We start from the raw sequence: 20633 nt of genomic DNA on the forward strand, positions 1-20633 counted from the left end.
TGAGGGAGTAGCAGGAGGTGGAGAACAGGATAGAAACAACGTCATAACAAGCAGCAGGTGGTACATTGATAACGTCTGCTGATTGGTCCGTCTCAGTGATGCGGATTGTCGTCTACTCTGATCAAAATAGTGCGCTTCCTAGTGGAAAATTCTTGAATTGCATTTAATTAAAAAAATTAAATCCTTGTCTTTTATGCATTTTTTCACTTTCAAATTATCCTGCGGGCCTAGTCGAAGCCAGTTCCGGCCCGCGGGCCGTATGTTTGACACCCCTGCGTCAGGAGATATAGGGCAGTGAAATACAGCTTGGAGTATTATATCTCACGTTAAAATATGAGTTTGTGACACTCACTATGATGAATTAATGTGCATCTGGTTGTTTTGGCAAGATATTTCTTGAATCTTTCTTTACCTTCCTCCAAGAACAATGTTGGAGAGACCATGTTGTGGGTGGCTCAGCATTCTAAATGGCTTCAAACTCTCAAGCATGCAAAGAGACAAGGACTCTGAACAAGGATATTATGATGAGGAAATACACCTGTCCAGACCGCTGTTGGCACTACACTGAGATTCAAGACTACTGAAGAAGTACAACCTGAAATATGTCTTCCGCTATGAGGAAAATACACAGGGACCTCAATTGATATTTTCTTTTTCAATATTTAGGGAAAGAAATTTAAGGTAAGGCAAGGTCCAATGGAAGCTCCAATGGGTGACTGACTTTGGCCTGACTTTGGACATTGTTTTTATTGTAATTGTGACATTCCCATGTGTATTTGCTCATAGAAATACACAAAATTTACAGAGTTCTCTGTTTTTGATTGGTTTGGAATACTACATGTGGTTGCCTAAGACAGGTGAGATAAATATTCTGTCTGGATTGTTTGGATATCATAAGGAAGTAGGTCTGCCAGACAGGTATTTCGCTCTGACACTCCACAAATATAACCTGATGGGATACACTGGTTGAAAGAGACATTTACATTGGCTGAATGCTCTCCAGGCAGACCATGGTGCATGTTTGATGCCATGCTTTTTTTTAAATAAAACCTTTCACTATAATCAAGATCGTGTCAATGGAATCTTCATAAACTACTACATCAGTTTTTGGTAAACTACATCAGTATAAAAGAAGAATGAGCAGGTTGCTGTGTGTGTATTTATGATATTCAAATGATATTTATTTGTTTAAATAAATATGTTTATATTTATAAAGAATATAAAGTAATTTTTTGAGCACCATTCATCATCATCAAACTAGGAAATAGCTTGAGCACAATGGAAGCTGCCTTGAGACTCAAACAAAAACTTTGACTAAAAATATAAATATTGTTCATGGACTATTACATATGGTATGGGTCAGATAGATAGAAAAAGTATAAGTGTTGTACCAGATATATAATAATCATACACGTTATCAAACAAGATACTACCTACTACACAATGCACACAAGGTGTAAGCTCTAATATTTCATCAATAACTTGGGAGCACTGTCCACATAGATAAGTTATCAAAATGTGCAAGTGAAATACAACAATATTCCCCTCCTTTCACATGGATTCTTGAAAACAATATTCATGGGTTACCTTTACTCTGTAGTTGAGAGATATTAGCATAGAAAGTGGTTGAAAACCTCAAGTCAGACAGTTAAGTTTCTCGATTTGTTGACGATAATATTTCAAAAGGCCAGTATGTGTCTACATTCTGGGCACAATCATTAGCCAGGACCTGATGGGAAGCTGCAAATCACCCCCTTTAAAACCCCAAGCCAACAACAGTTAAAAGGAAAATTCATCCTGCCAAAGGGGGTGATGTTGAACTTGTACACTGCCAGCATTGAACCCATCTTCACCTCAATCACCACCTGGAACACAGATTTTTTTTCTCTGTCTGCAAAATATTGAGACTCAGTTTCTGAGACCTACATGTAGGATTTAAGATGACCCCTCCCATCTGAGACATTGACTTTTCGAGAGCAATCGTCAAACAGTTAAGGGAGGTGGCAGTGGCCCATCAGGACCAAAACAACACACAATTCTAGTTTAGTTACTTTATTTCAGGTATCTTGACAGAAATAGGAAAAAACGAACACCGATATTTACAATAGAGAAAATAATAGACATCCCATGAGGAGTGTAAATAAGGTTATTTACTCCCATCTTTTATCCCATTTCAATTGATTAATGAGCATTATTGTGCTTCCTGCCAGTTTAAATGTTGTTATATACAAAAAAAACAAACAAACCACATTTACAAGTACATATATGCACATGCCAAATACATATACATTCCTCTCACAGTTTATCATTATCTACCACCGCCTAAAAAGGAGGAAAAAATCAATGCCCCTCTCCTCTGTACAGGACTCTCTCAGAAAATTAGAATATTGTGATAAAAGTTCTTTATCTTCTGTAAAGCAATTACAAAAATAAAAAAGTCATACATTCTGGATTCATTGCAAATCAACTGAAATACTGCAAGCCTTTTATTATTTTAATATTGTTGATTTTGGCCTACATCTTAACTCAAAAATCCTATCTCAAAATATTAGAATATCATGAAAAAGTAATTTTAGTTTTTTTAATTGCATTACAGAAGATGAAGAACTTTATCACAATGTTCGAATTTTCTGAGACAGTCCTGTATACTCACTTGAAAATAAACAGATTTTCATCCTAAAAACTCATCAGAATCCCTTAAAAGCAAACAAGATCACATTATTTCTTTTGATTCAAAAACAGACAACACACACACACACATATATATGTATATGTATATATATCTTTTTGTTAATGCACAAGCATACTGTTGTGTTGGGGATTTATTTGTGCAACTACATTAAAATCAATAACGGATCTTATCATCTTAGAGCACTAATAAGCTCTTTGTTCAAGCTTTACATATTGTGCTTTTACCATATTAGGAATGCAACTATGTGCACAAAGGCACTGTCTGAAATGACATGAACACAGCTATTGATGATCAAGATTTTTTCATTTTTCAAAACAAATAAAACATGATATAAACGGTCAGGTTTGACTTACCATTGTATAGTGGTATCAGAATCAGCAGAAAAAAAGACACTGCAAAACAATCCATGGCTGTTCTGTTCCTGTCTGTGTTGCTGTCTCATTTTTCCAAGTAGACATTGTCACGCACACGCACACGCACACGCACACGCACAGACACACTCATGCACAAACAATTGTGAAATACCAAACGCTATGGAGTTTATCACAGCTCAACATATCTGGTTTCAGATGGTTCTTCATACATCAAGTTTTTCAGGTTTGTAATGATTTCCTTTCCAGGCAGCAGGCAATAATAGGGCGTCACCATGATCATACTCCACCCCTCAACAAAAAGATAAATTGGAATAAGTTCAAAAAGTTTGAAAAGCAGACATGGATATGCACACTAAGATCACACATTTTGAGTTGCCATTTATTACATATTGAATTCCATTCAGTTCATGACAAAGACACAAATCGGTATACTGTTGTGTATGCTAATACAAAGCAGTGTGCTTACATTGTGATAATTTTATTTTGTACACATACACATCTAATGTAGCCTCAGGGCGGCACAGGCCAATGTCTCCCTGAGCTGGTCCCAAGCCTGGATAGGCCCTGGAAGGGCATCTGGATTAAATTTTTTGCCAAAACCAAATATATGTATCAAATCTAATAACCACAGTATACCGGATTTGTTGAGGCCTGGGTTTGCAACGACTGCCATTGGTACCGACGATCTACAGGGAACCAATGGAAATTGGGCTACTGTGGGTCAAAGAAGGAGTGGAGCAAGGTGTGTTTGGAAGCAGAGAGAGAAGACGAAAGGCAAAAGTCTGGGACTGAGAGTAGGGGCTTTAGAAAATTTAGAGAGTTGGTCAACATGATGCAGAGAAGGAAGGTGGATATACTGTGTATCCAGGAAACCAGGTGGAAAGGTAGTAAGGCTAGAATCTAAGGAGCATGCTTTAAGTTGTACTATCATGGTATTGACGGGAAGAGAAATGGAAGAGGAGTTCTCTTGAAGGAGGAGTTTGTTGGGAACGTTCCAGAGGTGAAAGGAATGTCAGATAGACTTATGAGTCTTGTACTGGAAATTGAAGGTGTTGTTAGTGGCTATGCCCCGCAGGTGGGATGTGAATTTCAGGAGAAGGAGAAGTTCTAGAATGAGTCAGATGAAGTTATGCAGTATGTCCCCAGAGATGAGAGAGTGGTAATTAGTGCAGACTTCCGGGGGCATGTTGGTGAAGGCAATAGAGGGAATGAAGAAGTGATGGGCAGATTTGGTATACAGAATTGGAACGCAGAGGGACAGATGGTGGTAGACTTTGCAAAAAGGATGGAAATGGCTGTAGAGAACACCTTTGTTCACATTTTGTTACATTAGATAATTCTAATAATAATTCTAATTATCTATGTGGAGATAAACAACACATTTTAATAAATAGTAGGTCAGGCATGTATTGCTTATTAGACAGAAAGGCTGAAAGCAATGCAAAACTTTCTGTAAGCACTGTGTCTTGGCAATTTTCACCTCACATTGCAGATTTAACCATGTTTTTGTCTCACGATGGAAAAAACATAATTTTTTTTTCATGGAGGCAAATAGTAATATAATAGTTATTAAGTGAGGGATCCTTAGAACTTTCTGATATTCACATGCGCCAGCTCTCTCCGAACTCCCGGACAGTCCTCACCATTGTGCCATCTGGCTTCATCCAGTCGTTTGTGTTTCTTCCATCAAAGTTTCCACATAGACCGACCACCTTTCTTTTATAAACATGTGGAAGAGTAACTTCTGCAGGAACAATATCGAAAAAAACAATTGAATGTAATTTCCTTTGCTTTCATTGCTTGTCAAGGATATTTGACTTTTTCATTGATATTCAAAAATATGTTTTTTTTGTTGTTTTTTGTTGTTTATGGTCCATGGAGATTCCTCTCTAAACCTCATCTGTCAGCTTGTCTGCCACCACTGCAAACAAGAGGGGGCTCACAGCTCATCCCTGATGAAGTCCCACCTCCTCCTTGAACTTTTCTGTGACTCCTACAGCACGCTGCACCACAGTCTCACAGCCGGCATACATGTCCTCACCAGTGTAACATACTTCTCGGCTACTCCAGATTTCCTCATACCATACCAGAGCTCCTCTCTTGGCACCCTGTCATATACTTTTTCTAGGTCTAAAAAAACAATGCACTTCCCTTTGGCTTTCTCCGTACTTCTCTATTAGCATTCTCAAAGCAAATACTGCATCTGTAGTACTCTTTCTAGGCATGAAAACACACTGCTGTTCACAAATGCTGATTTCTCCTCCCAGTCTAGTTTCCATTTCTCTTCACCATAACGTCATTGTATGGCTTATCAAATTTATCCCTCTGTAGTTGCCGCAATTCTCTCCCTTATTATCAAAAATCCTCCTTATTCTTATAAATAGGCACTATCACACCTCACCTCCATTCTTCAGGCATCTCTCGGATCCCGTTGAATAATAGAGTTAGAAACTGTACCGCTGCCTCACCGAGACACTTCCACACCTCTACAGGTATATCATCAGGACCAACTGCCTTTTCACTCTTCATTCTCTTCAATGCCTTCCTCACTTCACTTTCACTAATTTCTGCTACATTGTGGTCTACTATAGTCACCTCTTCTACCATTGCCTCTCTTTCATTTTCCACATTCATCAACTTTTCAAAGTACTCTTTCCATCTTCCCATCATTCTTCTCACATCTGCCACTACATTTCCCTCTCCATCCTTGATCACCAAGACCTGTTGTATTTCCTTTCCATTTTTATCTCTCTGTTTTGCCAACCTGTATACCGTATTTTTCGGACTATAAGCCGCAGTTTTTTTTTCATAGTTTGGCCGGGGGTGCGACTTATATTCTGGAGCGATTTATGTGTGAAATTAAAGTGCCCTGCTGTGTGTGTGTGTGTCTGTGTCTGCGTGTGTCTGTTTAATATAACAGTGATGGTCACACGCACACGCCATCCAATCAAAATTCAGCGGGGGCGGGTCATGGCAGAAGTGCGTTGGGAAAAAGATGTTACCAGCGACTTCTGTCCATATGACAATTGATCACCTCAACATTCGCGGTAACTTTCAAAAACAAATGAGAAGGTCTGAACAAAAATGGCACCAAAAAGAAAATCATATTTCGGCAAATATGCAGCCGAAAACGGCAATTGAGCAGCAGAAAGAAAGTTTGAAGTTAGTTGGAAACTTGTAAGGGACTGGCGAAAAGCGGAGGTTACTCTTATTGAAATGAAGAAAACTAAAAAAGCTAATCGCGGGCTAAAAGCTAGCTGGCCACGGCTAGCAATCGCCTCTCTATCAGAGCAAGGACACCATCCCGTCGGGATTCAGAGAGGCTGGAATAATTGGAACCGCAAGTGACGATCACTCTGAGGTAGGTGACGTACCGGTAGATGAGGATGCGGCGCATTGTTTACCTTCGGAGTTGGCGGAGTTGTTCAGAAGTGACATCGAAGATCTCGTTGGATTTAGTGCTTTAGAGTGACCCCGATTGTTTGGTTGTAGCATGTGCTGTATGTTGTAGTTATTTGAAAGACTTACCGTAATATGTTACGTTAACGTAGCCTACTCAGCACGTTCTCAGTTCGTTGTTTATGCGTCATATAGGCTATACTAGGCTATACTTATTCAGCCTGTTGTTCTCTATCCTATTTTTATTTTAAATTGCCTTTAATGATGAAATGTCTATTCTTGGTGTTGGATTTTATCAAATAAATTCCCCCCCAAAAAATGCGACTTATACTGCAGTGCAACTTATATATGTTTTTTTGTTTGTTCTTTATTATGCATTTTTGGCTGGTGTGATTTATAATCCGGAGCGAGGTATCGTCCGAAAAAAACGGTAGATATTTTCTCCCTCCTTACTGTCCAACAGAGTATACAAGTCATCGTATGCCCTTTGTTTTTACCTTTGCTACTTCTATCTTTGTCGTATGTTTTATCTCCCTTTACCCCTGTCTGTTCTCTTCATTCCTTCCTTCAAAAGTGTCTCACTTCTTCTTTGCTAACCACTTTTTCTGTACATACTCCTGCACTTCCTCATTCCACCATCAAGTCTCCTTATCTAGTTTCCTACCAGATGACACACCAAGTACTTCTACCTGTCTCCCTGATAACACTAGCTGTAGTTGTCCAATCATCTGGAAGGTCTCCCTGACCACCCAGAGCCTTTCTCAACTCCTCCCTGAAAACTATACAACACTCCTCCCTTTTCAGCTTCCACCACTTTCTCCTCTGCTCTGCCTTTGTCTTCTTGATCTTCATTGTCACCAGAGTCACCCTACATACCACCATCCTATGCCATCTGGCTACTCTCTCACCTACAACTACTCACTGATTTCTTTCAGGTTATCTTGCTGATACAAGATATAGTCTACCTGTGTGTTCCGACGTCCGCTCTTGCCCCATGTTCCTGTTTTCTGTAGTGAAAAAACTGTTCACTACAGCCATTTCCATCTATTTCGGAAAATCTATCACCATTTGTCCCTCTGCATTCCTATCCTGTGTACCAAATCTGCCCATCACTTCATCCCCTCTATTGCCTTCCCCAACATGCCCATTGAAGCCTGCACAAATTACCACTTGCATATTAACATGAAATAAAAGCGAGAAATAAAAAGCATGTATTTTAATTTGTAAGAAATTGCAGAGAGAAATTTGCTAGCTCTTAGATCTGAATAAAAGTAGAACAGATTTTTTGATAAGCAAATGTTTTACTTACTTATTACTACTCCAGTTGTAGTTGGGAACTGTGGTCTGTCCGTTGTGTTAATTTGTGGGTTATTTGTAGGTAGCTCAGGTGGGGCTGGTTTAATCGCTGTTGTTGACTGGGAACTGACCCTTGTGAGCTGCGATGTAGTGGTTATAGGCTCAGGTTTTGTTGGAGCTGCAGTTGGCGGTTGTGGTTTTATAGTTGTTTGTTTCTGGGGTTGACTTTCAGTGGGGGGTTCTGGTCTTGCTGTAGTTGGTGCTTGTGGTCTGTCCGTTGTGTTAATTTGTGGGGTCTCTGTTGGTAGCTCAGGGGGGGCTGGTTTAATAGCTGTTGTTGACTGGAAACTGACCCTTGTGTGCTGTGATGTAGTGGTTGTAGGCTCAGGTTTGTTGGGAGTTACAGTTGGCGGTCGTGGTTTTGTAGTTGTTTGTTTCTGGGGTTGACTTTCAGTGGGGGGTTCTGGTCTTGCTGTAGTTGGTGCTTGTGGTTTGACTGATGTCTGAGGGTGTGTTTGAGTTGCAGTTAAAGTTGTTGGCTGAGTTGTAGATGGGGATTGTGGATTGATTGTAGTTTATGGCAAACTTCAATTGTGGGTTCTGGTTGATTAGCAGTTGGTTGTTGTTTAGTGTGATGTCCATCAATAGTAGTAGTTGGTGGATCTGGCAGAGATTCAGATGGAGGCTTGGGTCTAAGGGTTGGTGTTTGTGGTCCAAGTGTTGTCTGTGGCTCTGAATGATTTGTCGTCGAAGGTGTCGGTTTATTTATGGTTGTAGGTTGTGGATGGACTGTTGTTTGTCGTTGAGTCTCTGTTGGTCATGTTGGTTGTATACCACCTGCATCTGCAAGGCATGTTAATATTTAATGTCACATATTTTGTAGAGGATTTATGATAATGGATCATTACATTTTGCAACAATTTGATCAGTATAACAAGCTTGTACGATTTAATTATCCTTATGGGGTATCCTTTTTACCAGAGCAATGGCCTCGATAGAGCTTGACATCATCAATAGCTACATCAGATTCTTCATTGGAACCCCGTTAGGCTGGGTGTAGAACCAGTGTGCCATGTCCAGTCAAAAGCATCCGTTATCATCTGGTTCCATTGGCAAAGGCTGATGTCAAAGCTACAGCTAAAGCTGCAGACTATACGGGAAACAAGGCAAAGAAATAGCAGTAACGAAGTAACATTTTGATGCAACTTATAGTAGCTGGTGTACACAAACATAATTGATCAGTATCTTTTGCCTTTTTAACAAAAATTTTATCCTGTGGAAGCTTCTGGTCCATCTTCAAATATTCACATTTTCCACCAGTAAAAGAAAAAAATGACCAAATATTTGGTATGGAAGATACAATTACCAAAAGTCAGGGAACAAGTAGCATAAATAATGCAAGACCTTGGCAAAAGTGCTGCTGTGTGGCTTTTAATATACCTGGGTTAAGTGACAGACCTGGTACAAGCTAACCGTAACATTTAGTACAGGAGGCTCTGAAACTGCAGGTCGAGTTGGTTGTATACCACCTGCATCTGCAAGGCAAGGTAATATTCAATTTAAAATCATTTGCAGAGGATTTATAACAATGGATCATTACATTTTGCAACAATTTGATCAGTATAACAAGCTTGTATGATTTAATTATCCTTATGGGGTATCCTTCTTACCAGAGCATCGGCCTCGATAGAACTTGACATCATCAATAGCTACATCAGATTCTTCATTGGAACCCCGTCTCCCCTCAAAGATGATCTAAGTAAGGAAAGATACTTTATCTTTGGGAGTCACGTATTATGATTTTAAATTACAATCCAATCAAGTGACAATTGTGAAATATGTTCAATGGCAAATCAAAATGACTCACTTGAAAGGGTCCCCTTGTGGTCAAATCCACCTGAGCCAAATGCCAAATATTTCCTTGATCATTCCTTTTCCGCCATATGGCATTAGCCTTTCTGTTTTGTAGCAAATAGACATGGAGGCCCATTGTATCTGCTGAGCCATACATATGGTACCAGAACTGAAGACACTGAGGGCCAAAATCAAAACACACTGAAGTAATTAGACGAGCCGTGTCTCCGTATGTAGCACTGCTGGCCTCAATGTAAAGATAGTGCCCATCTAGATGAGGGGAAGGAGAAATAAAACATCAACAAACATTTAGTGCAGTGGTTCTTAACCTTGTTGGAGGCACCGAACCCCACCAGTTTCATATGCTCATTCACCGTACTCTTCTTTAGTAAAAAATAAAATATGATTTTTTTTACCGGTGCACGAAATGAATTGTGCATTAATATCACCTTGTTCAAATAACAAAACCAACACAGGGCATGAACTCAAAACAACTTACCTCAGTGTGACTTCTGCTGTTGCCTTTGAGAGACCAGTTCAGATATGCGTGGCTTCACCTTGGAAAGTGCCAGTCTCATGTCATTTTCACAGCAAAGTCTGTTCCTTTTCTTAGTTTTTATGTCCAGCATCCTCGAAAACGATTGCTCACAAAGATACGTTGTAACAAATGGTACAAAAAAATCCAGGGCTTTCTCAGCAATAACTGGATACTTTTCCATTTGTTGACACCAAAACGTTGAGACCCTTGTTGTTCTGAAGAGTTGCTGTTGAACCTTGCTCTGCTGAAGTTCAATGATTTCGTCGAGGTATTCATCATTGACATCTGTTGTCTCAATAGCAAACGTGAACGGCTGTCTCACCCATGCTGGATATGATGCTCTTGTAGGGAAGTGTCCATCGAGAGACTTCGCAAGCTCATCTAAGTGCGTGGCAATTGTTTGCTTCAGTTCCATGGGTACAGATATGTCTCCAAGTCCACACACATCTTCGATCTTACTTACACAGTCGTCCAGAAGGGGGAAGTTTGCGAAGTTGTTGTTCTCTGCTCGTCGTTTCCATAACGGTAACTTTTTTTGAAAAGCGTTCAGGTTTTCTTCTGCTTCCATTATGTTAACTCCACCACCCTGCATCGGCTGATTTAGATAATTGAGAGCAGCGAATATATCAGCCATGTATGCTAAAATGAGAATGAACTCAGAATCTTTGAAGCAATCTGCATGTCAATGTTGATGCTCTTGCAAAAACTGGGCTAATTCCACACGCATGGCAAAAACACGATTCAGCACCTGTCCCCGGGATAACCACCGAACATTCGAATGGTAAAGAAGTACCTCGAATTCAGAGCCCATTTCTTTACACAGCTCACTGAAGATGCGGTGCCTCAGAGCACTATTTCGCACATAGTTCACACATTCCACTACACTTTTTAATACTTCTGCCATTTTGGGCGGCAAGGTTTTTGTTGCCAACGCATGCCTGCGCAGAATGCAATGCGTAACAACGATGTGCGGTGCATCGGCTTTTACTAGCGCACCAAAACCAGACTTTCTTCCCAGCATCACTGGAGCTCCGTCCGTACAAACTGCAGAAACCATATCCCATGAAAGCTTGTTGTCTCTGACGAAGTCATCCGCAAGCTTCTTCACATCGGCTGCCTTAGTTGTTGTTGTAAGAGGCTTACAAAATAAAAACTCTTCTTTTATCATGTCGTCTTTCACATGGCGCACAAAAACGGCAAGCTGGTTCAGATTGGAAACGTCGGTGGTCTCGTCGAGTTGAAGGCTGAATTTTGCCGGGCTTGAAATCAGATCCGCGACTACTTGAGCCAAGATGTCTTTACTCATGCACTCTATTCTGTCGCTGATGGTGTCATTTGAAAGAGGAATTTGGGATAATTTACCTTCAGCCGCTGTTCCGAGTATCAGATTCGCCATCTTTAACGCAGCTGGTTTTACGAGCGTTTCGCCAATGGTGTGCGGTTTGCCCTGCTTTGCGATCAGATAAGCAACTTCGTACGATGCTGTGAGGATCGGTTTGTTGATGGGTACAAATCCAAGAGCGGCCAGAGTTCCCTTTTCGTCGAATCAGGCTCTCTCTTCACTCCCGTCACGTTCCGTGATACATGTAAATCCATGTTTTACATATTCGTCCGACCACTGTCTTTTTTGCCCGACATAGTTAGCATGGATTCAAATATTCCGTAAGAAATCACACGACAGTCACACGTTGTGGCGGTTGGAGGTGGACGTGGGGTCGGCGTCACTGACGCACACCGCTGGTCAGACGGAGGGTTATTAAAGAAGGTGTTGTTAAACAGGAAGTGATACGCTGGCAGCGCGTCCACTCCTTTACAGCCGTTCTACAACGTGTCATCACCGTGGGTAAAAGTACCAGTTCCCCGCCACCACGTCGTGAGTCCGTACGGCGATCGACCCTTTAGATCGCCGGCCGCTGGAGCTTAGCTGCCTGCATCGGCGCTCGGGAGATAACGGGCTAATTCCGGTGTGTGGTCCCGACTGAGAAAGAGGTCTCACTCTGCTGCTTATCCAGCGCTCTCAAAGCGGACCGGTAGGGAGTCTCACTCAGACACATATACAGCCCTCTCTAAGCGGTCTGACAGGGCGGTCTCACTCTGCTGCATAAACCAGCGACCTCAAAGCGGACCGGTAGGAAATCTCAGAGCAGGACGCTTTCAATGACTGTGCCCACTAACTGCAGACTAGAGTGAGGGGTGGACCTCTGCGGCGGAGGCTCCACCGAACCCCTGAGACCGACTCACCGAACCCCTAGGGTTCGATCGAACCCAGGTTAAGAACCACTGCCTTAAAGCTATTGGTTTAGAATAAAAACTGTAAAATTAACACAGCCATACAAGCACATTAATGCCACCCTTCATTTTTCATATTTTTTGACTCAAAAACGAAAAAAAAAGATGAACAATGACTTTTCAGGGATAATTTACTTGAATAGAAATAAAAGTTAATCACCGGTAGGTATGTTACTCTGTCCTCACAGCATCAAACACGACTTCTGTCCTAATCTAATCTGCAATTGTATGAGATTGTCTCAGTTTAAACTGAGTCTAGGGCTCTACCTGTTGGTAAAAAAAAAAAACAAAAACACTGACACTGGCAATTTTCTGCGCTGCACCGGAGAAGACTGATACATATCTTTGTGCGGTTGAGTGTATGGTGATAACACAAGTCCTTGTTACAACAGGATAATAACTGTTAGATCAATGAAATTAGTCGGTGACTATTCAAAGTTTATATAATGTATTTTGTCAAATGATGTTTTTTTGTTATAGTGTGGTCATTTTGTATGATGAATGACACAAGCCTGAAGAATGAAGTCATACATTCAGTTTGCATTGTAAAATAACCTCCAGTGCAGAAGTAGAACATGTGTGCAATGATTCTGAAACCTGCCGCTCAAAAATGGTTGCAATTTATAGTTCAATGTTTAGACCTATGTATATATATCTTTCTGTATATATTTTATTTGAGACTGTCAGGGTTCACACCTGATCCCCATTGTAATCAGCGCCAGCTGCAGCAGATGCCGCTAATTAAGATCCCTATAAAGGGCAGCGGCACGCCCTGCTTGGGGCCGGGGGATTGTGGCTCTCAGTTCACTGCAGAGCCCTGCCATGACTGGACCCCATACCTGCCACTGTGGTCCTCACAAACCACTGTGAGGCCCTGCCAGGACCGGACCCCATTCCTTGCCGCGACCGGACCCCAGGTGTGACCTCTGTCCCCTCCCTTGTCACGACCGGACCCAGTCGGCGGGTGTGACCTCTGTCCCCTCCCGCAACCCGTCCAGTCTGCCACCCTGCCTGGGGCCCGCCCCATCTGCAACCCGTCCTGTCCCGTCTGCAACCAGCCCTGTCTGCAACCTGTCCCGGTGAGACCCAGCCTCTGCAGTCCCGCCTGCAACCCGTCCTGCCTGCAACCAGTCCCGTCTGCAACCCGCCCTGCCATGTCAACCCAATAAAAGTGCTTTCAACCACCCATCTCTGCTCTGAAGTGTGGTTCCCTGCTCGAGTCCGCCCCAGCGATTCTTGACCGAGACATTTGTTTGCATAAAACTTGCAGTTGTTGCGCTTCCTCTCCATCTGCACCGTGCGCTCCCTGCGAGTCACATGACGCCGGCTCCCGCAGCCAAACTAAACAAGCGCTCCCCCGCCCTCCTTTTTTATTTCCTTAAAAAAACGACTGGAGGTGAAATTTACGCCGTGTGTTCAGTAAGTTCAGGCTTTGTGAGAAAGACGGAGGCCGCAGCAGCCAAACACACACAAGTTCTGATGAGAAAAATATAAATAGTGCAATACACACTAATAAATCTCTGGATCCACAACGTCAAGGTCCTTATGAACCCGCAGCTTAATGAGGTAGAGTCACGTTTTTTCCACAATGTCACAACAACTGTGCATTCCTCACATAGAACAGAGGATTATATCACTTTTTTTCATTTTTTTTTTTTTTTGTCCTTAAGCTTCTCAGTCCTCACATTCCAACTCATGATGAAAATCTTTGAAACTGCTCTGGCAGCTAAGAGAATATATCTAACCTATTTAACTATGGCTGTGATTTTTGAATAATAGTGTGGCAAACCTGCAGTTCTGTTGAGAGGAATGTTCACAGGTCTGTTATTTCATATTCGCTGTGAATGTGTTTTTGGATCAAAGAGCGAGGGTGCGGGAGAACGTGTGACGGAATTTGAGACGCGAAGGTAACAGGTTTTTGAGCGCTGACGTTTTTGGACTTAATTGTATTAATAAAGAAGGGTTTTGGTTATTAACCACTTGTAATTGTGGAACATGTCCGGTCAGATCTACACTGGTGTCAGAGATAGAAAACTGCTTCTCCAGGCTGAGATATGGCGGTGAGGCGAGAAAAGACCAATGCTTGTCCGAAAGTCAAAGAGGAGGTGGTGGATGATGCTTATGCTGGTATGTTGGTGCGTGAGGAGGAATTTGACCTGCTGCAGAGCATTATGTTGCCTGAGACAGACAGTCAAAAGCTAGCTGCCGATGCTGGCTTTGGCTCACCGAGTGCGGAAGACAGTGCCGCCGAGAAAACGGTCACCGGGGTTACAGCAGAGCCGGACGGGAATGGCGGCGAACGCTGTAACTAGCTCCTTGTCAAGATGCTGAAATACTCTAGTAAATCAAACTGGGAGGTGTTCCACGCCCAATTTGAATTATTGGCACGGGCCGCAGGCTGTTCAGAGGACAATAAAGCCTTCCTGCTGGCCCTGTGTCTTACTGATGAAGCGTCAACATCCTTGATGCTGCTTGGCCCGGCCGAAAGAGACTACAGGGTTTTAGTCGGTGCTCTGCAGCCGTGTTTTGGACAATGCAACCTACCTGGTGTTCTGCGCCCGGAGATGTTACACAGACAGAGACGGGCTGGGGAGCTGGTCAGTGTTCTGGCTCGCGACATTGAAACCCCGGCAAGGAGAGCAGATGCCGGCTGAAATGCAGAGCAAGCTGGCCGCGGACCAGTTCATCCGGGCCATAACTCCCGAAAAACTGCACAGACACAGTTTTCACCCCCCTGTACTCTGCAGGAGGCACTGAAGCTAGAATTGGAGAGAGAGGTTCATAGTGACCATGTTGGGACCAGCCCTGTTGTGAGAGCTTCAGCACAGGAGAAGAGAAGCCGGCATGGGCGGACGAGTTGACTGAAATGATCCATGCCGTATCACGGCAACCACCCCGCCATCACTGGGGCCCTCCTGTGTGTGGACAGTCTGGTCATATCAACGCTAGGTGTCCCACAGAAACGCCCCAGGGTCTGTATAAAAGGGACGATACCGACCCCAGCTCCTGTGTCCCACCATGCCCCATCCACGCAAGAAGAGCCCAGCTGTAAAGACTTCCCCCAGAAGCAGATGATGAGTCTACCAGGGTGGTTTGCTGGACTTGTAGACTTTTGCAACGTCACCATCAACCTTGTGGGGGCCCCATACATGCCCTTGCTGACACTGATTCCAAAGCAACACTAATAAGGTCTCACGTGGTCCCAGTAGGGATATACCGTAGGTAGAACCCACTCCAGAGAAGCTATGAACAGTGACCGGCAAACTAGCCCCAATGATCGGAAGAGGGGTGGTGGATATTTGAGTCGGGGGCTTTGCAGAAGCATTGGCGACTGATCGTGATCATTCTGACGAACACTGGAGTCTCTTTGGCTTCAATGCAAACTATGAAGTGGCATTCATGTGGAAATACGCCACAATACATTTAAAACGATAGCAGAGAAACGAAAAAGATTTCTGCAAGTTTATTTCATGTTATTGACATGCATGCTTCTCCATAAAAATATGTCATTTAAGTCTTTACTTCCTTTTCCCCACATATCACCATGGAATATAATAGCGAGAAAGGAAAATGGAAGAGAAAGTAGAGCAGCCTAACATGGATAAATGTAAGTTTATGGATATATATATTAAATCCCAATCCTCAGATGCAGTATAAAAACGATAATTATGCACAAAAGACATTACGGAAGGAATAATAGAAAAATAATTGGTTGAGATTTCATACATCTGACAGAAGAGTTATATTTTTTTCATGCAAGCATTAGTGAGCAAGAGGTTATACTGTATATGGTAATCAAATGATCAGGTCCCAACGTACAAATATCCCTATTGGCCAATATACCTGCTGATTTAGCTTGCTACTGGTATTATGACTTTTCCCTTTACAGAGGGCAGTGTGTTTGTGTAACAATGTCAATGCACCGTTCTAATAGTGATTTGGCTTCATGGGTTTTTACATTTTAACCAGCCGGTTTCACCTGTCTGGCTGTAATGGTACAGGTCTGACAAGTCTCCTGGAACAGGGTTGTGTACAGAAACTGCAAGAAGAGAGAATACCTTGAATTATGAAAGCAACAAGGGTCTGCAATCGATATTCATTTCTGACAATGTAAATCTATTATGCATTCCATTTAAACATTGAATGTACTTACTTTTTGTAGAGCGTTTAAGATCAGATTTTCATTTTTTTCACTTGAAAAGGCTAAAACTTTAAAGTGAAGAGTTGCTATTTGGACATCTGAGGGGAGAAAATGGAGATTAAAAGTTAAACAATTCTTCAAGCCACATAAGAAAAAAGAACAGAGCCCTATATATCCCTATAAATTGAATATAGGGAAACTATGATACTGAATACATTTTTTGTTAAATGGAAAAAGCTTGAATAATTTATTTTTAATTGACATCGAAATAAAAAACAAAAGAACAAAACATTGTGGGGCAAAACTACATGTTTTGATTAATTTATTGTATTCTTTTGCAATTTGCTTTGGCAAATTCACTACATTTACTTTAACTCCTGAAGAATCCTCAAAGAAATGACCTAAAATGATGAATAGCTAAAGTCGGCATGAAAACAGCAAAAGTTGATCAAGAAATGACCAAAAAAGGATTGAAAAGAAACAAAATGCCCAGAATAACAGATAAATGAGGCGGATTGGATAGGATCAGGATTATTAGGTCATCAGAAGGACAGCGCATGTTAGATGTGTTGAAGATAAAGTCAGAGAGGTCAAACCGAGATTGTTTGGACATGTACAGAGGAGAAAAAGTGAATATATTCGTTGAAGGACACTGAGTTTTGAACCACGGGGTAGGATGCCTGGAGGAAGACTGAAGACGAGATATATAAATGGAGTGAAAGAGGACATGTAGTTAGTTGGAATCAGAGAAGAGAATCACAGAATTGGGTTAGATGGATGTAGACAATTCACTGTAGTGACTGCTGAAGCGAGCAGGCGAAAGGAGAGGAACAACACATAAATATCCCTACCCTGGGGTTACCTATTTTGCGCAATTTTCCTTGGTATGCGCTTGGCTTTTTGTTGGAAACCCTACCTTTGCTGACATCTTGTGGTAACGTAACTATACAACAGTTTTGTTTTGCTTAATTTTTTGCCAGCAAATCCTCAGAGATCCGACAAAACTGTTAAAAAACTTGTACAGAAAGGCCCCCTGTCAGAATTGAACCAGTGTCCTTTGTGCTGTGAGGCCGAAGCGCAAAATCCACCATATAAAAATACCCAAATCATTCTACATAAGTATTGCTGCAATAACTCAAGTAGAGACCGTTATTATTACCAACCTGTAGCGGCTGAGCCAGCAACTGTTGAAGTATCAAGTCCAAATGATGGTGTGGTGCTTCTGCTTCTAATAGTGGGGGCGGCCATATCAGAAATCGTGGATGCTAAACCTGTGCTCTCATCTGCTGATACAGTCAAACTGGTTTGTGTTTGGCTTGTTGCTGAAGTAGCAGCGGCTGTTGTGTAGCTCTGGGTTGTTTGTGCGGAAGAACTGCTCTCTGTTGGGTTGAATGCTACAGGTGTAAAACACAATGCAGTAAAAATCATTGACAAACTGGTAAGTTGTGCTCGAGATGATTTCTCCTAATGTGTTCTTAAAAATCCAGTGTGTTCTTTCAAGATTGTACACTTTTTTGAGCATTTCATAAGAAGTGTTGCTGAAATACAACCTCCACATGTCTTTACATAAACCTCAATACAGAACATAAAGCATACAACAAATTTTGGTTTGCCAAAATTTGCCGTATATATGAAGAATATCATAAATGTTGATATAATTTCATTACTCGTCACTCACTTTGAGGGCAGACTGATGTATAGTCATCGCAGCAGTCGTTGTTGACAATGCAGAATTCATCGCAGAAACAAGACCTGTTACATGTGTCATTTCTTCCGGGGCAGCACAGTAGTGGTGGACCTTCACAGTTTTGACCTCATACAACAAAGGAAAAAGACAAATCAGCTATGAGCTTAATTAATGGTATATGCTGTACAAGACAACTGGTAAAATTAGTGATAAACTTAAAAAACACGGAAGTACATGATTGGTGTCAATAGTAGCTAATTATCTATAATATGCAATGTTAGGATATCTTATGACACAGGGATACGAACAACAAGAAAATATTATACATATTATTATACAGATGACAAAATGAAAAAGCAACAATAATAATGTTAAAAATAATTATAGGAAACATACAGTACATAGTCTTTATAGGTTCTATAATATTGTGGGTAAAGATGCAATAGGAATAGCGATGGGGCCTGGATATTCCTGCAATCCTACTAAATCCTCCTCTTTCTTTACAGTTGTTCAATGGATACATGATGGATGTGTGAAATAATTTGATATGCTGCAAGACTACAAGAACCCTTGACAAACAGCATTTTTTTTTTCGTAACAGAGATATTTTGGAATTGGCAAATCACTTTGAGGCAGCCACACTATTTGGAAAGAGGGCTTATATATCGAGTGCCCAAGGCCTCTAAACTGTCCAGAATGCAGTAGCTGACCAGAGTAAGTCAATTTGAACACATTAGTCCAATACTGGCCTTTCTCCACTGGCTTTCTGTTAATGCAACATTTATGTGCTCAGTGCTGTCTTAGTGATGGACAAAGCAACGAAAACATCAGTAAGTCATGAAAATTGTCAAGGAATGTTCCAAAACTATTACCAAAACAATTTGCAACATCTTTTCACTAAACTGCACGGAAAAAATGTCTGAAAAGCAATGATTAGAAATTATATTCCCTATTCATTTCCCCTAGCCCAAACTGAAGAGGTCTTATTTTACATTTATCAACAGAACAGTTTTTTTTTTTTAAATCCCTGCCACCTGTCAAAAACTCATAATTCAGCATCAGTCTTTATTGAACATGTTAACAAGAAGATTTAATGTGCTTGGTTAAAACATACCACAAACACACACCTGGGCATTTTTTTTTCAAATTTTTCCACAGAACTCCACACAGAAAGGCCCCCTGTCAGAATTGAACCAGGGTCTTTTGTGCTGTGAGGCCGAAGCGCAAAATCCACCATATAAAAATACCCAAATCAATCTACATAAGTATTGCTGCAATAACTCAAGTAGAGACCGTTATTATTACCAACCTGTAGCGGCTGAGCCAGCAACTGTTGAAGTATCAAGTCCAAATGATGGTGTGGTGCTGCTGCTTCTTATAGTGCGGGCGGCCATATCAGAAATCGTGGATGCTAAACCTGTGCTCTCATCTGCTGATACAGTCAAACCGGTTTGTGTTTGGCTTGTTGCTGATGTAGCAGCGGCTGTTGTGTAGCTCTGGGTTGTTTGTGCGGAAGAACTGCTCTCTGTTGGGTTGAATGCTACAGGTGTAAAACACAATGCAGTAAAAATCATTGACAAACTGGTAAGTTGTGCTCGAGATGATTTCTCCTAATGTGTTCTTAAAAATCCAGTGTGTTCTTTCAAGATTGTACACTTTTTTGAGCATTTCATAAGAAGTGTTGCTGAAATACAACCTCCACATGTCTTTACATAAACCTCAATACAGAACATAAAGCATACAACAAATTTTGGTTTGCCAAAATTTGCCGTATATATGAAGAATATCATAAATGTTGATATAATTTCATTACTCGTCACTCACTTTGAGGGCAGACTGATGTATAGTCATCGCAGCAGTCGTTGTTGACAATGCAGAATTCATCGCAGAAACAAAACCTGTTACATGTGTCATTTCTTCCGGGGCAGCACAGTAGTGGTGGACCTTCACAGTTTTGACCTCATACAACAAAGGAAAAAAACAAATCAGCTATGAACTTAAGTAATGTATATGCTGTATAAGACAACTGGTAAAATTAGTGATAAACTTAAAAAACACGGAAGTATATGATTGTTGTCAACAGTAGTTAATTATCTATATAATATGCAATGTTAGGATATCTTATGACACAGGGATATGAATAAGAAAATATTATACAGATTATTATACAGATGACAAAATGAAAAAGCAACAATAATAATGTTAAAAACAATTATAGGAAACATACATTACATAGTTTTTGTAGGTTCTATAATATTGTGGGTAAAGACGCAATAGGAATAGCGATGGGGCCTGGATATTCCTGCAATCCTACTAAGTGCTTTTCCACTTTCTTTACAGTTGTTCAATGGATACATGATGGA

General features: G+C 41.3%; 2 long non-coding RNA genes across 4 annotated transcripts; both read right to left on the minus strand.

Annotated features, from left to right (window-relative positions):
* Positions 1–2047: 2047 nt before the first annotated feature.
* Positions 2048–12087, minus strand: LOC147218798 (uncharacterized). Of its 3 annotated transcripts, none has more exons than XR_015108716.1 (7): positions 10115–12087; positions 9629–9885; positions 9432–9516; positions 9202–9296; positions 8740–8911; positions 7775–8604; positions 2048–3355 (listed from the first exon to the last, which is right to left on the minus strand). It is a non-coding gene; the product is annotated as an uncharacterized LOC147218798 (long non-coding RNA). The 3 variants fall into 3 exon arrangements; XR_015108714.1 differs by having other exon boundaries at positions 2048–4810; XR_015108715.1 differs by having other exon boundaries at positions 2048–4810; positions 9629–9793; positions 10115–12085.
* A 3803-nt stretch (positions 12088–15890) lies between these two features.
* Positions 15891–18349, minus strand: LOC147218799 (uncharacterized). The gene is made up of 4 exons (XR_015108713.1): positions 18262–18349; positions 17747–17977; positions 16596–16681; positions 15891–16481 (listed from the first exon to the last, which is right to left on the minus strand). It is a non-coding gene; the product is annotated as an uncharacterized LOC147218799 (long non-coding RNA).
* Positions 18350–20633: the final 2284 nt, after the last annotated feature.

This window comes from Fistularia commersonii, chromosome 25, assembly GCF_037954325.1.
Source record: "Fistularia commersonii isolate RoL2024-O1a breed Wild chromosome 25, RoL_Fcom_v1.0, whole genome shotgun sequence".
Taxonomy (NCBI): Eukaryota; Metazoa; Chordata; class Actinopteri; order Syngnathiformes; family Fistulariidae; genus Fistularia; species Fistularia commersonii.